General features: G+C 39.8%; 1 long non-coding RNA gene across 1 annotated transcript in view; it reads right to left on the bottom strand.

The window, feature by feature from the left end:
- Positions 1–11,622, bottom strand: part of LOC148673819 (uncharacterized) — a 35,394-nt gene extending 23,772 nt beyond the window's left edge. The window contains exons 1-2 of the long non-coding RNA XR_015936222.1: positions 11,452–11,622; positions 10,975–11,075 (exon numbers count right to left, since the gene is read on the bottom strand). This is a non-coding gene — a long non-coding RNA (uncharacterized LOC148673819). The remainder of the gene's footprint in view (positions 1–10,974; positions 11,076–11,451) is intronic.
- Positions 11,623–17,680: the final 6,058 nt, after the last annotated feature.

Below are 17,680 nucleotides of genomic sequence, written 5' to 3'. Positions count from 1 at the left end.
TGTACTGGAGCTGGAGTCCCCAGCAGTGACACTGAATCAGATGGCATGCAATCACTGGGTGTTGCTTTTGTCAGAAAATGTGGTTCCTTTCAAGACTGGGAAACACAATCAACATGACACCTATAAGAGACAATGTGCAGGAGAATGACAGCTTTGGTGGGACACTTACTACAAGACAATTCCAAACTAGGAGCTAAAGTGGGATTGGGATGCCAAGCACACGTTCTGGAAGACATCACTCACTAATCAAGGGAAATTGTTGCATTATCAAAAACTGAAGTTAAAAATACTGATTTAATAGAACCTTAATTCTATTAATTCTGAACAAAATGCTGCAAATATCTTCGCGGCTGTGATGGACATTCTTACTCCCTTGAGATGTGGCACAAACGTGATCAAAAACAATTAAGCGTCAGTCAAAATTCTTCATCAGGTTAATTTTCTGCCTGTAAATCGGCATATTGATGTAATTGCTCCCCAAAATTCTCTAGCAATTTTATCTCCAGATTTTATCGATCCAAGGGCTACCCAAAATTCTCTCTTGAACTTTGATTTTCAGCTGCTCTCGTGTCCACGGCTCCCAGAGACTTGGTCTCACAGGAGGTTTTCTCAGTTGCCCTTTTACCTCTCTGCACAGATCAGTTTTACTTTGGTCCATCGATGATCCTTTAGGTATCCTGTCTATTACCAGTGTACTGTCTTTATTTTCAAAGTACTGTGCATTTCCCATTTAAACAACTGGTCAAACTCCAGTTGAGTGAAACTTATTTGTTTTCATAGATTTATTCCATCCATGTACACAGTGTAATGTGGACATCTGTACTGTATGTACTGTAAACGTTTTGCTCTTTAGTGTCTTGTGGTTGAGATGATGGAGACCAATATGGCTAACGTGAAGGTGCAAGTTGCTGCATTGTTAGCAAGCCAGGCTTTTGTGCAATGGGGCAGAAGCTGGTTCTTTGATTCTCCAGCTCAGACAGTGCAACTACTGTATCTAGCACAACACTAGTGTCAGCAAAATGAGAGTTTCCAGTCCGTTTCACTAATCAGTGGAGCTGAGAACAGGCTGAGGTGTCACGTGGACGTCAGGGCACATTATAAGGTACATTGTCTCAGATGGGGAGGATCCGCTTGTCGACAGACAAGTTCCTGTTTCATGGTGCAAGAAGTCCACATGAGACTGTGTCTATCAAACATGTGGGCGACATTGTGGACGGGATACAAATGTTGCTGACGTGAAACCCATGGGGTTTAAACAGTATTTCCATAAGGAGATGTACTTTTGTACTGATGGTGGAGAAATCAGAAGAACGGAGGCTGCCGTAACATCTGAAATGTGTATCGAAATTAAAGACTGGAATAAGTCTAAAAGCCGCTGTATAAAACAGATATGATTGAAAAGTCCTACAGTACAAAAGCTGGACATGAAAATACCATTGATTCCAGATAAAAGGAGTTGAGAGGGATAAAGCAAGCTCAGGATTTTATTTCAAACTGTACATGCTAAAAAATATCCGATTTAAGAAGAAATTTGAAATATACATATCAAAGGGAATACATGGAGATTTTCTTTCCGTGTGTTTGTAAGTTCATACTTTCGCTCCCCAAGCAGTGACAGAGCCGCGTTCAGCTTCTCGTAGAGGTGTTTTTAAAAATCCATCCATCCGCTTTGCCAGGGTAAATCAGAAAACCCATTTGTTAAATCCTGCAGTGTAAATGTATTTATCCGTTAGTTATTTCACAGAATCCAACAAATACCCCTCCTGGAAAAAGAATGGGCATAAGCATGCAAAATGAGCAGAGGGAAAGTGAGTGGTTACTGTAGGAGCCGGTGATCAGAAACCCCAAAAGATGAAGAAAAAGAAATGATTACTAAGTCTATATCCAGACTCAGAAAATGTGTGGAACTGAAATGGTATGTCACAGAGGTAAAATTGTTTTTCGGCAACATACAGTATGAGTTACTGGGTTGTTTATAAAGTCTTATCCTCGCTCAAAATGTTATTTTTGTCTTAAGTCATCAGTGCCATCGTGAATATATCATTTTGATTTTTTTTCTGTTGACCTTGTCATCTGTAGAAATATAGCTCACTGGTAGCTGTGCCGGCAAAATTCAACATTTCCTTTGCTGTCCTGAACTAAACTAAAACTAAACTAAAAAAAAAAAACATTAAATGAAAACGTGCTCTTCAAATCATGTAATAATGAGGCAATGGGAACAAGAGAAGATAATCAGAATATTCCAGAATTTGTTCATGTGCCTGTGTTTGCATTTTGTAACTGATTTTGTTTAATACCAGACCAGGAACCGTGTTTTTGGAACTGTTGTTTGAAAGCACTGGAGAGTTTCCTTCGTCAGAAGCGTCAGACATTTTTATTATATTATGTTTTTTAGGAGGCAATGAAGTTCAGTCTAACAGCATAAAAGGTAAGGTGACTGACAGTCTAACTACCAACCTGTAGAGATCCATGTGTAGATTATGCAGTACTTGCCTAGTTTATCCTTGTAATTTGTGAGCTGCTATCCTGAGAATATTATTTGTCATTTGTTTATTAATTAAGATCAGTCTTATTTTGGAACCTAGACCAAGTAAACCCAATTATATGCTCTGTAGGGTGAAAATACACATTTCTAAATAAATGCCAAATGCTCCCAGTCAATATGGAACAGTACTATGCAGTTTAATTTGTAATCTGTAATGCTAAAAATACTCCAAGTCACACTTGATTACCACTGGATGAAACTATTACAGACTGATAAATCCAGAAATAAACAAGGAGACGAGTAGGAAAATGGTTTTCAAATTCAACATACTGCAAATTACATTCATTATTGGCTCCTGCCTTATCTTAAAAGTACTGTCATTTGGTGAAGAGAAGTATTGTATTACATCTGGCGAACAGGTGAATGTGTAAAAAAGAAATAGAACAGATTGTGTGTTTAATCCTTCCTCTGTAATTATGTCAACATTTAATTTCTGATTTCAATTAAAGCAGAATCTGATTTCATGAGGCAGATCTGAACAATCAACAATAGATTCAACAAGGCTGGGTGTTTTGTTGTTTTCGTTGCATTTTATTTTAATAATATTTATTATAGTGTGTTGCAAAAATATCCATTTGTAAAGAATTACAAATTACACATTAAGCGATTTGTTTCATTTTTTATATTTTTATGATGGTACTTTACTTTTATGAAGTTAAACTGTCTGCTCTCCTGAGGGCTTCTCTCCCACCCCTCTTATACTGCCTGGACAGGCCTGTGCCTGATCACTGGTCTCTGAGTCCAAGATGCCACATGTCATCTCAGCTCAGCACACAGCTATTCCATCACACATCCGTGACGTAACGTTTACAGTCTCATCATGCAAGAAAAAGTATTGCTGATGGAGTAGCATGAGGTCAAGCTTTATCCTTTGTCCCACATTTTGTCCAACATTTGTTTGGAACGTTGCTGGCCCTTACTAATCATGGCCTCCTAATAATCCCCCTCTATGAATTGGCTACATTACTCTGCTCTCCTCCCCACTGATAGCTGATGTGTGGTGAGCGTTCTGGCGCACTATGGCTGCCGTCGCATCATCCAGGTGGATGCTGCACATTGGTGGTGGTGGAGGGGAGTCCCCATTACCTGTAAAGCGCTTTGAGTGGAGTGTCCAGAAAAGCGCTATATAAGTGTAAGCAATTATTATTATTATTATCAGGACGAGCCCCCTGATGAAAGAGCATCAAGTGAGGTAAGAACTTTATAACAACATTCGTAAAAAGGTTTACACACTGACACGCTACTAAAACCACTAAAAAGATGTACAGTATGGGTTTGTTTCAAATTTGTGAAAGGCTAACATCTGTTCTTATTAACAGATACTCTATCAACATTTTTTTTCTTTATGTCATTAAAAGGCTTGTAAATGCTCTGTTAGTATAAAAATGCAGACAGGCCATGCAGTCAGGTCACTATCGAACAATAGAAATGAAGCTCTGTAGTGGTGAGACACTCCTGGCTAGAGCATCACACTTAGACCTCCCCATTCATCTGGGTGAGGTATCATCACTGTGGCCCACACAATGACAGATTGCGTCTGTAAAACCTTAACATCTGTACCACATCAGTGGCATGAGGGCCCTATTCTCTTCATAGATGGAACATCATGTTTCCCTTCTGTATTTTTCTTTTGCAATTTTCACCAGACTTTCAACAGCTTAAATCACGTGACTAATGCTCGATTCATTAACAAATCATTCTGAAGTCAGCCTTGTCAAAACACCTTGTTTGCATTTAACAATAAAGGGTGCTTAGTACGCTTGGCTGAAATTAAAATAAAAGTGCACAAAAAGTAAACTGAAGTGTTCTGGGAATCTAAACAGAAACTACATAAAGTTGGAAATACTGAATGTGAAACTAACATGAAGAGATAAGCACACCTGTACAGAAATGTAAAGCAGACAGACATTAAATTACTCGAAACATTCCTGTACTTCATATAGTAGCAGTACCTCTTAAATTCAGACAAAGCCTTTCATTTACATTTCTTGACATAGATCAAGTTAACTGGAGTTTCACCGCAGCTTTTCCTGGAAAACCTTCCCTTTCTATTATTTCCCAAATTCCCCTTTACAATAATTGATGATAATAAGTATTGCTTTAAACAAACAGAAAGATATGAAAATCTGTTAAATTCTAAAAAGAAATATTAATTTTTCAATAAGATGTTTTTTTTTTAAATTGGCATTCAAAGCCATAAGTAACAATAAACCCTGTTAAGGCAATTTGAATGAAATCACATCTGTGTTTATTTTACTGATTTTCTCTGTGCAGTGCTAAACCAATTGCATATGACAGATTAGATATGTTTTACTACAGGCTTTAACTTACATTATCACATAGGCCTATTTTCATATACTGTATATGAATTTCATTTCTCTTTGTAAAGGGAATTTTGTAACCATTAGTATAGGAACCACTAAATGGACATAATATGTATTGCATATAACTGCTTTAATGTATATTGCTTTAGTATGCACAATTGATGATCAAATAAAATCTGGGAGACAACTACCACACATATGCAATAAAATAAATATTACATTCTGTGACTTTCCAGAAAAATTTGATAAAAGTGCACATTGATGCACTGATCAACCAGGCACTGACAGTCAGAGGATGAGACATACCGATAACCTCACAAGACAACCTCCATTCTTTAACAAGCATTCAATTCATTTGTTCCAACCACCTCTATTGGTAAGTGAAAGCCAATTTTAAATTTAATTCTACTTGATAGATTATAGTGTAATATTAATATCTCAGACTATGCGTTTCAGTTATTAAATTTAAAAACTACACAATGTATAAATCGATGTGTTAAGAATTTTGCAAATCCCTTCTAATTCTTGTTATTTTGTTAAAGACTGTTGCATTAATTGCATTATTTTAAAAAAAAGATGTTGAGCTCGTCAGCTGAAGATAAGGATATTCAATGGGGAGGATGTCAGATTTAAATCTTCTGCTCCTACCGTAGCTCTGTGTACATCTATAATATTTTAGCCCTCAGAGTTTCGGTCTTGTCTGAAACAAATGTTTCTCACACTTGGAGTTGCTAATACTGTACCTTTATCATTTTCACCAGGGCAGGAGTCTCTGTCTGATACGATTTTGATAGTGAAAATGGGTGTTATTGCTGCAGTATTTGCATGTTGCTCCTTTCATTAGGTTTTGCTTACCAGATTTTTGTCTGCGACTGGTGCTGTTGAAACAGTGTTTGTTGCTCTAACAATGTTGAAGAGCTGATTCTACATCACTGATACAAACCAGAAAGAGTGGTGATTCCAATACTGATCCTTGTGGTACTTCATTCCAGTCTAAGCTAAGTTTCCTCATCAATACCTGCTGTTGTCTGCACATTGACATATGTGCTTATATTGCCTTTGCTTTTTACTGCTTTATGTTTTATATTTATTCCCTGATGATGCAAAGAACACCTAATAGGCTAGACAAGATCAGGCAGCTCTAAATGTCCCATGTCAAGCATCACCTGCTACAGTATATTGTTTCCAGTTAATGGATTGTATATATTTTATTAGGTCCTTCATTTAAAATGACTATTTTCTACAATGATTAAATCTTCACAATCCCAAACTACATACAAACAAACTACAACCTTTGCAATATTTACTAAATGAGTGCCTCATTTCGCTCAAAGGAAATTTATTTGCATATTGTTTCTTTTTTTAATGAATAAGAATGTACAATATTCTGCAGTATTTTGGTATATTATCACTAACCTATGTGGAATCTATACAGCTAATATAGAAGATATAATGAAATATAAGAAGTTCAAATTAAATATACACACTGAAAGGAAAGTATATACATAGAACACATATATAGAACACAAAGCTGGACATTGTGTACATTAAAACTTGGATTATAATTAAATATTATGCAGAAAATCCTATTAAATGCCAAATTAAAAAAATCACTGTGAAGAAGTATTTTACTTTCTCTTCCTCGTGTTTGAAATCACCTTGTTCGGGCTACTGGATAAAACATGAAAAAACCTGAAGCAAACAATCACTGAAAGAAATGAGCTGAAATGCAGTTCAAGTCTCTCTGGCAGAAGGTTCCTGAAAGCATCTGCCTATCAAGGCCAACAGGAAGAGTGCGTTTGGATACAGCAGACAAGGAGGATGAAATTACTCCACTGGGCAGCACTCTGACAAGACTGGATACACAGAGGCTATCTGGGAAGAGGGCTTACATATCGAACATAGTGGTCAGTGGTCCTTGAATTTTATTTTGAGAAAGACGTGATTGAATTTTTTTTTTCTTTTATGCCAAACCACTTACATTACATAAGACAAGCAGGTACTTATATCTGCATTGGTTTAGAAATCTGCATACTGTATATTTTGTACAAATGGAAAAATCTATAAAATTACTGCTTAATAATGTGAAGTGCAGTGATGGCGTCAATAATTTAGAAATAAAAATCAGATTACTTTCAAATTACATTAACTAAAGGATTATTGTTGGCCATGTTCGCACTGTTTCTAAAGATGAAAAGGTTCACAGATTATTGTAGTTTACAGTTTTAAAGGGGGGAGTGTCCTACCTGCCTACTAAAAAAGTAAAGAAACAAAAAATGAAGCGATTTCCATAAAATGTGGAACAAATAAGCCCTTCTGAATACAGAGAGATGGATTTCCATATATTAAGCTGCTCTATGTCTTTGGGTTATTTAACATTCTTATGTATGTGAGGAACAGAATTAAAACTATAAATGTGACCCCTGCCCCTCCGACAGAACCATGCGCAGTTAAAAGCAGACATGCCTGTAAAACTTTCAAAGAAAGCTGAAGAAAAAACTGACATTAAAAGCTGGCTTGGAATTGATTGATGCACTCTAATATTTGAAGTTCACTTGCTGCCCTATGCTACAAAGCCCGGGGGTTAGTACGAGTGGCTCTCTAATGAGAGCCTGTGTGAACACTTACTGCTTTATAGGACTGACTTTCATCGCTGAGCGGGAACGCTCTCATGGCTGCTAGACTCCAAAATCAGATCTACACAGAAAGCAACACGCTCCATTTGGCCTCTGAAAGGTGGGTTGAACAAATCTTTGTGAAGTACTGAAGCGTTGGCAGAGCGGTGCGGGCGCTGGGTGTGCGGCCCTCTCTTCTGTCGGCAAAACCCGATTTGTTTTCACTCAGCCGGCGCGCAATCAGCGTCCGCCGGCGGAATAAACAAAATCCCGGAATCTCGGCGGCCCGTAGCGGCTCAGTGTGTCGGGAGCCTAACGATTTGGACCTCTCCTGCTTCGTCTCTGTCGGGGAGATCGACTCGGAGAGCACTAAGGCTTTTCACTCAAACAAACAACATCTAAAATTCCAAAACAGATTGCACTACCATGAATCATTGCCTTTCCTATTACAACAGGGCTGAGAGAAAGTCAGGCCACAGGACCCTTCAACCTTTCATTCCGCCTCGTATCCTGGCATTTGCTGGGAAATGCAGAAAATGCAGGTGTGATTAATTTCCTCTTTTTCAAGGGAAAAGAGTGAAAAGAGAGAATCGTCGGCGTGCACCGCAAGGAACAACTTCAGCAGAAGGGGAATAATCAGATGTGGTGAGTGTGGTAACATTGCACTCTGCAGGATCCGTTGCTATTTTCTGTCCTTTTTCGAAGCAAAGTCCGCAAAAAGTTTTCTTTTTAGCTGTGGCTGTTCTAATATAGTTATGCAAAGCATGGCCAAAATTTACAGATTGCCTCTTTGTACGATGTTTCCCTCAGAAATGCCCTCTAGTTAACACTAAAAGATACGATGTTCAGGGATCACAAAAGAAGAAAAAAATAAGCTTCTATAATTCAATTTAAATATCTTCCGCCCACACTAAAGGAGTACTGCAAATGTGAAAACTGGCCAATATCTTTATAGTTTAACATACAAATTGCACCAGTGATGTCTAAATGAGATGCAGTTCTGTGTTCTTTCTTTTCTGGGGTTGTCCATTATATTGAATTACAAATGATGTATACATATGTTTTTAAATGAATGTTTTCAATCAAAATTGAATGTTCCAAACATTTTTAAAAATGTGTAACAGCCAGAAATAAGTTTAGTGTCAGCAACAACTACAAGCAGAAATCAAAAACTAAAATATGTTTATTGCGTAAGTATTCATACCCTTTACTGTGCCAAACCTAAATTAATTCAAGTGGATAGAATTACCTTGATGAGCCACACAGTTAGTTGAGTTGCTTCTTTCTGTGTGCAGTAATAGTGGTGCACATAATTTCAGATCAATATGGCTGCTCCCTCAAGGTCCCTCAGAATAAAATATATTCTGGAGAATATATCTGAAGAAAGGGTTTGAATAATTATTAAAGATTTCAAGCATATATCCCTTTAAGCACAGTGAAGTCAATCAATGAGAGGTGGAATGTGTGTCATACCACCCAAAAATGGCCTAAACAGAACAGCCGGGCAAGAAGGACCCAAGAAGTCAGGAATGCCATAGCGATCCCACCAGGCACCATGACAGGAAAAACCTACAGAGGATAATGAGCTGAGAGAAAATGACCACGAATCAAAGATATTCCAGCCACTCTACAAAACTGGCCTGCATGACTGAGTGGTAAACCCACCTCAAATCCTGCATGGAATCCGTCATAAAACATTTTAAGTGATACTACAAATATGTGGTAAAAGGTTTTGTGGTTAGGCACAATGAAATGTAAACATTTTGGTCTAAACATTTCGGTCTAAGCCAGCAGCCGCATCACCCTGCAACTCACAACTGGCAACCCACTGAAGCTCAGCAGGTGTGAGCCTGGTCAGTACCTGGATGGGAGACTCCTGGGAAAAACTAAGGCTGCTGCTGGAAGAGGTGTGAGTGGGGCCAGCAGGGGGTGCTCACCCTGCGGTCTATGTGGGTCCTAATACCCCAGTATAGTGACGGGGACACTATACTGTAAACAGGTGCTGTCCTTTGGATGAGACGTAAAAATGGGGTCCTGACTCTCTGTGGTCATAAAAATCCCAGGGCTTTTCTTGGGGTGTAACCCTGGTGTCCTGGCCAAATTTCCCATTGTTCTTTACCAGTCATGGCCTCCTAATAATCCCCATCTCTGAACTGGCTTCATCACTCTGTCCTCCTCCCCATTGAGAGATGGTGTGTGGGGAGTGTACTGGCGCACTATAGCTGCTGATGCATCATCCAGGTGGGGCTGCACACTGGTGGTGGTGGAGGGGATCCTCATTACCTGTAAAGTGCTTTGAGTGGAGTGTCCAGAAAAGTGCTATATAAGTATAAGCAATTATTAAAAAATGTCACATAATCTATTTGGTGCAAGCAACACAGTGCATCAGCCACTCAACATGATCCCTGCTGTCAAGCATGTTGAGGGCAGCGTTACATTATGGGGCTGCTTCTGATCAGCAGGGACCAGGGAGTGTGTCAGAGACTGAGGGAGAAAGGAATGGAGCAAAGCACAGGGAGATCTCACTGGAAAACCTGCTACAGTCTGCTAAAGACTTAAACTGGGACAGAAGGTTCAGCAGGACAGTGACCCAGCGGCAGCACGAGGCCAAAGTTACACTGGAGTGGTTTCTAACAAGAAGGAAGAGAATGTCCTTGACCGGCCCCGTTGAGGTCCTGAATTGAATCTGATGGAACGTCTGTGCCAAGACTTGAAAACTGCTGTCCAGTTACAATCCCTAACCTGCCTGGCAGGAGCTTGTGCCGTGTGTCTGGAAGAAAGATTGAAAACACACACCCTCCTGGTGTGTCATGCCGTTAGAGTCTTGTCCAGTAAGACTCACAGCTGTAATTGATGCCAAAGCCGCTTCCCTCAAGAACTGATTCAAGAAGAGGAAGGACTGTGCCATGAATTTGTACTTAATTATTTTAGCCGAGGGTTTTCAATTTGAGCATTCAGGTTTTGATTAAAAATATTCACTTTAAAAAAAAAGGATGAACGTCGTTCGGCATTCAGCTAAACAAGACAGCAGTGGCATACTTTTTGCCAGGCACTGAACGTAATTCATCTAATTGATTATACTAATTATACAATAAAAGCAAATCCAACACACATTTTCAGTACTGTGTCGCAATACTGTTGCGCCTTAATGGCGGAGAATAGCAGGAGGCTGAAAACTACACGAATGTGGTGGTGTTGAAGGAAAGGAGACGAACTGGAGACAGAGCCTCTGTTGATTAGAAAGCACTAGAAAGCACTAGACAGCACATTAGACAGCACTAATTCAGGTCCTCAAATGATCCCCCTGCATTTCCCCTTTGGCAACACTGTTTTTCACCGAAACGTGAGGAAACAGTTACACCGGAGCCAGCTCCTAAACTGCGCTTTCGGCAAGGAGCAATGAAGCCCAGGCAATATTTACACTGGCCACGCACTGAGGAAAATGAAAAGGGTTCAAGCAACGTGTTTGTGCACGAAGAGGGATGGGCACCTGACTCTAGGAACTGCAAGTGTGAGCTCCGTCTCTGCAGGAAGGTCTTTGGATGGCAGTTAAGGTTACCACTGTCCTCTTGCTGCTCATTTGTTCCCCAACTGCAGAAAAAAAAAGCAAAAGGTCTAACCGCCACATAAACTAATTTCAAATGTCATGTCTTATTAGGAGAAAATGGAAGGAAAGTCTTGCTCGCTCCCTGGCCGAGTCAATGAATTTGTCAAAATTTTATGATAATTCATTCAATTATTCCTCAGACATTTAAATGACAGAACAGGCCCTTGGAAAGGCGGAAAAAAATCCCCAATAATCCCGTGCTTGATATTAAACTGCCTCCAGAGAGGTTTTAACTGCACCGCATCTCAGCACGGAGGCAGCGAAAAGTTCTCTGCCTCCCCCTCCCCTCGCGGTCTGCCCGCCCCTGCCTTTCAGGAGCACCACAATAAATGGGCTCTCCGCTGTTGCCAGCCTCCTGACCTTTGAACTGCAGCTGTCTGAGGCCTCTGCTCTGGCTCGTTCAGGCCGGCAGCAGCAGGGTCGCTGTCACTCCCGGGTGCCTCCCGAGCTCCGTGCTCCTGCACAGCTCAGCTCCCCCTCTAGCGTTCAGAGCCCTCCATGGAAGAGAGAGCTAACCGCGGAGGGAAATTCCAGCCGCCTTATTAAATCTGGGGGAGTCTGTGGGAGTGCGAGTGTGGCTGTGGGTGTGTTTATCTGTGCGGCTCTTTCTCATACTGGCTTATTGCGGTCCTTAGGCGGGATGTGGACGGGGTGGAGCTCAGGGTGTGTGTTTGTGCTGGGGGGGGGGGGGCGTTCTTTCTCTTCACTGCACATGTGAAATTTTGGCACAAAGTCGGAAGTTTTTCGATTTTTTATTAATTTAATATTATATCGTGTTTTCTGTGCTTGCTTCTGTATCAATAAAGCACTTTGCTCGTTCATTTACCATTGATTTCAGTCTTCTGCACATAGGGGAAGACACCTCTCAGTGGTCTGTTTGCTGCCTCTTTGATGCTGATGAATTTACTCATGATGAAATAAACACTTTCATTAAATACCGGTTTTTTACCATGAGATGTCTTCATACAAAGACTTTCCTGTATTTCAAAAAACGGTTTGTTCAGTGCTCTGTGACCTCTGCTACAACCAAATATGCAGATATTTGGTCAGCAGAAACAAAGGCCCCTTTAAAGCCTTAAGCCTCCTGAAAAAGAAGAAAATAAGCATTTTAATTTTCAGAAGCCATAATATACAGTATAAAGCTACTTTTTATGAATAGCTTTGAAACAGTTAAAGATGTCTTTTTTCCTTCTGTTGTGGAAGGATTTCTTGCAAAAAATGTTGGGGAATGTTGTAGGAAAGTGTGACTATTTTATTTAAACAAATCTGACAGGATACCAGAAATCTGCCTAAGGCCTCAATGCCGTCATTCCTATACAAAATATATTCAATGATAATCTATAATGTAGCTGGTTAGAGTGTTACGCCAGTATGAGGAAGTCTGCATTAAATAAGACTGTGGGCACTACTCTGCCTCTGTGTAATGTCTTATTTTTTTAAACTTGTCAGTGAAAAAGCATATCGTCATCTCTAAAGTAGGCCAAATTTTCAAAAAGAAAGAAATAATCTTTGTAGAAATGAAGAATATGTGGTGCCAAAAGTAGGAATGAAATTCTTCAGAATTTATACGGTATATTTTAAAAAGCCCCTTTACAACTCAAAATGCCGCAAACTGAAGAAAATAACGTCTGCCTGAATGAAAAGTAGTTCAAACTGAACGATATAATTCAAACAGTAATGCTCGTCAGTATCTGTAATTTCACCAGATTTTGATTAAAAAAACAGAAGGAATAAGATTACAATTGCCTCGATCGTTTTTACGATCGAAGTCAAAGTCAGTAGAAAGATTTCAGCCTGGTAATATAATGCCTGAAGTCAAAGTTATTCTAATCCAGAACCTTCAAAAACAAAATTTAGGGTGTACATAAAAGATTTACAAAAATACAGGGATAAATTGATGGCTGGAACCAAACACAATAAACTACATGGGATGAAATAAGTACAACTGCACTTTTAACTGGGAGGTTATATACCTGTTTAATGGCTTTTTTTATAGTCATTTATTGCACGCAACTGGGTTCTCTTAAACAAATGTGGTCTGGCTCACACAGGGAAAGGCCTGAATCACAGAGCTTGAATGGACACTAATTGCTTTTTTCTTTTTCCCAAATTAGCAGCTACTTTCACTAGAATTTAATCTCTCTATTGGCTGCTTTCTGTAGGTGCGAGGGCAGAAAAAAACTAGAAACAAACCAATAATCTTCCACTTTGCCCCTTAAATGAGAGCCACTCTATAGCTCTAATGTAGACAAGTCATTTTGTACAAGCCACTAGACCCACAGAGGATAGGGGCCTACAATGTAGGCTGCTCAATTCAAAGATCTTTTGCAATCAGTTACACAATGGAGCCCCTCATTTTATGCTGCTACATCATAAAAGTGCTTCTTTTGTTACATTTCCATCCTTAAAAGGGTCTTAATCCTTTTCTTTTCAGGCGAGTCTATGGCAAATTCCACAGGGACATCCCATTCGCTGTGAGGATTGAAGTGACCCACTCAGAAATCAGCATGCGAAGCTTTGAGCCTTTCTTCCCCCTGCCACTCTCCTGAGAACATTAAATCGTACTTTTCATTCCCTTCACCATAGGGGGAAACCCCTTAATGATGACAGAGAAAGAAAAATTCCTCCACTCTGTCCTATGATACCATTCTGCTGTCAAGCAGGCGTCTCACTGGACAGAGAATCAAACATGTCTTCCAGCAGGTGGAGTGTTGCTGAAGGTCACACACAGAAACACAACGGCAGCACATCAGAGGAAGCACAGATTCCCACAGCAAATTAAGTCATCTGTGAAAACTTTTCATTTAACGGTTAGGGACTAAATTTCTTGGGGGAGCTTTTCATGTTGGCCAACATGTACACTACTTGCATATCTACAGCAAACATGTTCCACACGGAGAAAAAAGATCCAGAGTGATTCACTCTCACTGACTCAGTCTCGAGATGTGTCTTTTCCCAACTTCCCTATTCTCTCTTTCTATGTGCATGAATCTCTCTCTCAAATGCTTGTGAATCAAGTTAAAACCGATCCACGTTGCTGAAACAGCTGGTCCCTACAGATTGCATACAGTGCTGTACCTGTATATGCTGGGCACTGGGTGCTTCAAACAGAGGTGAAAAGAAACATCATATTTATACGAAACATATGTCAATCAAGAGTTAAATAGTCTGATCTATTCAGTCATTGGTATACTTTGAGAACTTTTCCAAAAGTAGAATGAGTTAATGGAGATTTTCATCATGTGTTTTTTTTCATGATTTTAAACACTCAAAAACAAATGCCCCAGTAATGCTAAGAACTCTCAAAAAGAAGGGTCTCAAGAAACCCCAGATGATTTCTGGGTGGTTGTATGCACAATTCTCAAGTTGGCTATACTTTTTCAATTGGTTGTAACCAATTAATATATCACCATATTTATTAGCATATTTATAGTTGTAGATAGCAATAACAAAACAAGAAACACAAGCAGACCCAAAAGTGATGTCCAATTAGCATACACTCTGCGGAGGTACAAGCTTAACGTACTGGGAATGTAAAACTGTCAATTTTTCCAGGAGTTACTTTTGCTTCTGAAGTGTGACATATTATTTGTGATTGGTATTATAATAACAACTAATGACGTGTTTAAAAATGAATGTAGCAGACAGTCAAAAAGACTGTGACTTATAAATTTATCATTGTCGCAGAAATAAATTTACACAGTGATCGTATTTATGTCATAGATGTGTCTTGTCATAAAATGTATGTAAGGGAGATTTTGTGAAATATATCTAGTCCGTAAATAAAACAGTGGTTGGTTGGTATGTTTTTTGTTTGTTTAAAGAACACTTTGACCTTTAAAAAGGCTGACTTTATCTAATGAGCTAGACTGTGATTTGATTCAGTGGTGTCGATACTTCTGTTGCACTTTTAAGATGTCTACAGGAGCAGCCCACTATGAACAACACCGGGTAGGAAAAAATCTTTGGATTTACGTTCAGAATATGAGCTACTGGCAAGGTGACCAAAGAATAAATTCTTGTATGGAGACATAAACCATTAGCATATTATAAAGCTATATTCAGCTTTGACTCGATTAAGACCAATTATCACTAATAACAACTGATATATGCGCTACGTCCATTAATTTAGCTTGAGTTATGGTTCCTAGTGCAGTATCACACAAAATGGCCAGTCTGTAGCAATGAAACGCTTCTTCAGAACAACTAGAACCCCCGGCTCCTCTCCACACTGGGTGCATCAAGGAACTTTACTCATTTCACAGCTTTGTATGAGTGATGCACATCACCAGGCAATGAATCTGGAAGAAGTCAAGCAGTGTTCTTTCCCACGTGTGTGCAGATAGCACGCGCGCGTGAAATACGGGGGCCCCCAGTGACCTTGAAGGAATGTCAGCTGCTAACTTATGCAGGTCAGGCGTGTAACGCGGACAACCTGAAGCTTCCTGGGACAATACCTGGGATTGCGAGAGATGGAGGTGCGGGAGGTGTTTCGAACATCCTGTACAGTATCAAGAGATCTCACGAATACACAACCACTTTGCTACCCCTTTTAAAATGGTCAGACAAACTTTTGAACCTTTTGGATTTTTTAAAGTTTAGGTTGGTGATGAAGGAGAGCAAGCAAAAGGCACACAGTCCGTCTGTTAAGAGAACATACTGTATTACATAACAAACATTAAACAATAAGGTATTGAGCAAACACTCTAATGCATTCTCTGCGATTTCAAAACTTAATCAAGAATATGTTCCAATTTCATCATTTTTACACAGCCTTGGAGACTTAAAACAGTAAGCAAAATAAAGAACAGAATTCTTCAAGATACAACAAGATACAAATATTTCCAGTGCACTACTTCAGAATATTTAGCTCCTCAATTATTTAATCAAGTCAAATGAACATCAATGAATCAGTGTCGTTACCCCAAAAAAATAGATCTACAATAAAAACGGTGAAATGGAAAGCACGTTGAAGAGATATTAAGAAATCCAAATTAAATAAATGAACAGTAAAAACATTAGATTAAATGTTTATATCTCTAGTTTCATGACCTCCCTTTATTGCAACACGGACAGATAAGCTCTCATATGGTTAATGATTCAGACCAAACGGTGAGTAAGGTGCCAACGATGAATTCATAGGTCATTTAAGGAATGCATGTGAAATTAATTCACACAGCGGTGTCTGCGATCTGACTCTCCAGAAGGGTGCCTGTGTGCAGGTCAAAAGAACCGTATTTGGGGCAGGCCGGTCTCAGCTCTCGCTCACTTGTGAGGCCTGTGACACAGAGGACGCTGAAATGCCAGAGGTGGCAGGAGAGAAAAGGCCAGAGGCTCTGACAGTCCTCCGCCCTCGGCTATCGGAGTCTGCGGAGGTGAACCGCGGGAAAGGCCGTGCCTGAGTGAGGAACCGGCTGGACACAAGACGGACAAGGCGAGGAAAAAAGGAAATAAAGGCTTAATAATCCTCTCAACCTTTGACTTCGGTGGCCCCTGCGTGGCAACATCCTTTCAACCATAAAACTGCTTTAACCTTCAACGCTGCTAAATCTCCTCAAATTGCCTGCAAAGCTCCCGACGTGCATAACAAAGATTTACTTGATTCCTATCTTATTTTTATGTTATTTTATATCCCAGCCAATGCTTAAAGATGGTGTATCCCTTTGTTTTGTTTTATTTTCCTGTGTTTTTTTCCCCAACAATTTATTAAGCAATTAAAATCCCCGCAGATCCTTATTTTATGCTGCAACATTTGGTTACATCATTTTACAAGCAAGGAATTAGTATACTGAATTATATCATAATTATCATAACATTACACTAATTCATGGAGAAGTATTGAAATTATATGGTTGGTTGATTCCATGATGAATTAAATAACCATTTTTAAGTAACACTTTGAGCAGTGCTATCCCTATTGAAGCTGAGATAAGCCTAAAACACAAGAGAAATTATGAGCAGAATTGCCTGAAACAGCCAAATGTGCATGATAGCTCCTAATTGGTACCTTCATTTCCAAAATATTATGCATAATTTCAGTTAGCTCGCTGGCCCCATTGTGATTTAAAGATCTTGATATTCATTTACATTACTCCTATGAACACGTCTGGGCGAAATAACTAAACATTCAATCACACAAGAGGACGGTGCTGTGCACCCTCCTTGCAAGGCATAAACGGGCTTCAGTCGAGACAGATTTAATATATGAACGCGATTTAGGAAAAAAACAATAGGAGACTTGGATTAATTGACTGTTTAAACTCTTTTAATCCAATACATGCAACACTTCTAGTGCACTGCCTGCAAGAAAGGGGCACTTCAACATGCAGATTCACAGAAGAGTCGCAGTGAGCTGTGCCGCTGAACTGAAGGCGGCCATGATCAGATGCCTACTGGCTGGAAAGCTTGCCTGTCACTTCCAGCATGTTGTCATCCCTGAGAGGCCGTGGCCTGTTTCAGACGAGGACCCGCCTCCACCACAGCGCGGAAAACAGCCCGCCAGATATGACATTGGGCGTTGGGCGGAGTGGTGGCTCTGTGGCTACGGATCTGCGCCTGTGGCTGGAAGGTTGCCGGTTCAAATCCTGCG

This window comes from Lepisosteus platostomus, chromosome 4 (genome assembly GCF_059453375.1).
Source record: "Lepisosteus platostomus isolate fLepPlt1 chromosome 4, fLepPlt1.hap1, whole genome shotgun sequence".
Lineage (NCBI taxonomy): Eukaryota > Metazoa > Chordata > Actinopteri > Semionotiformes > Lepisosteidae > Lepisosteus > Lepisosteus platostomus.
Note: the sequence above shows the minus strand (reverse complement) of the source record. Positions and strands in the feature narration are given on the sequence as shown.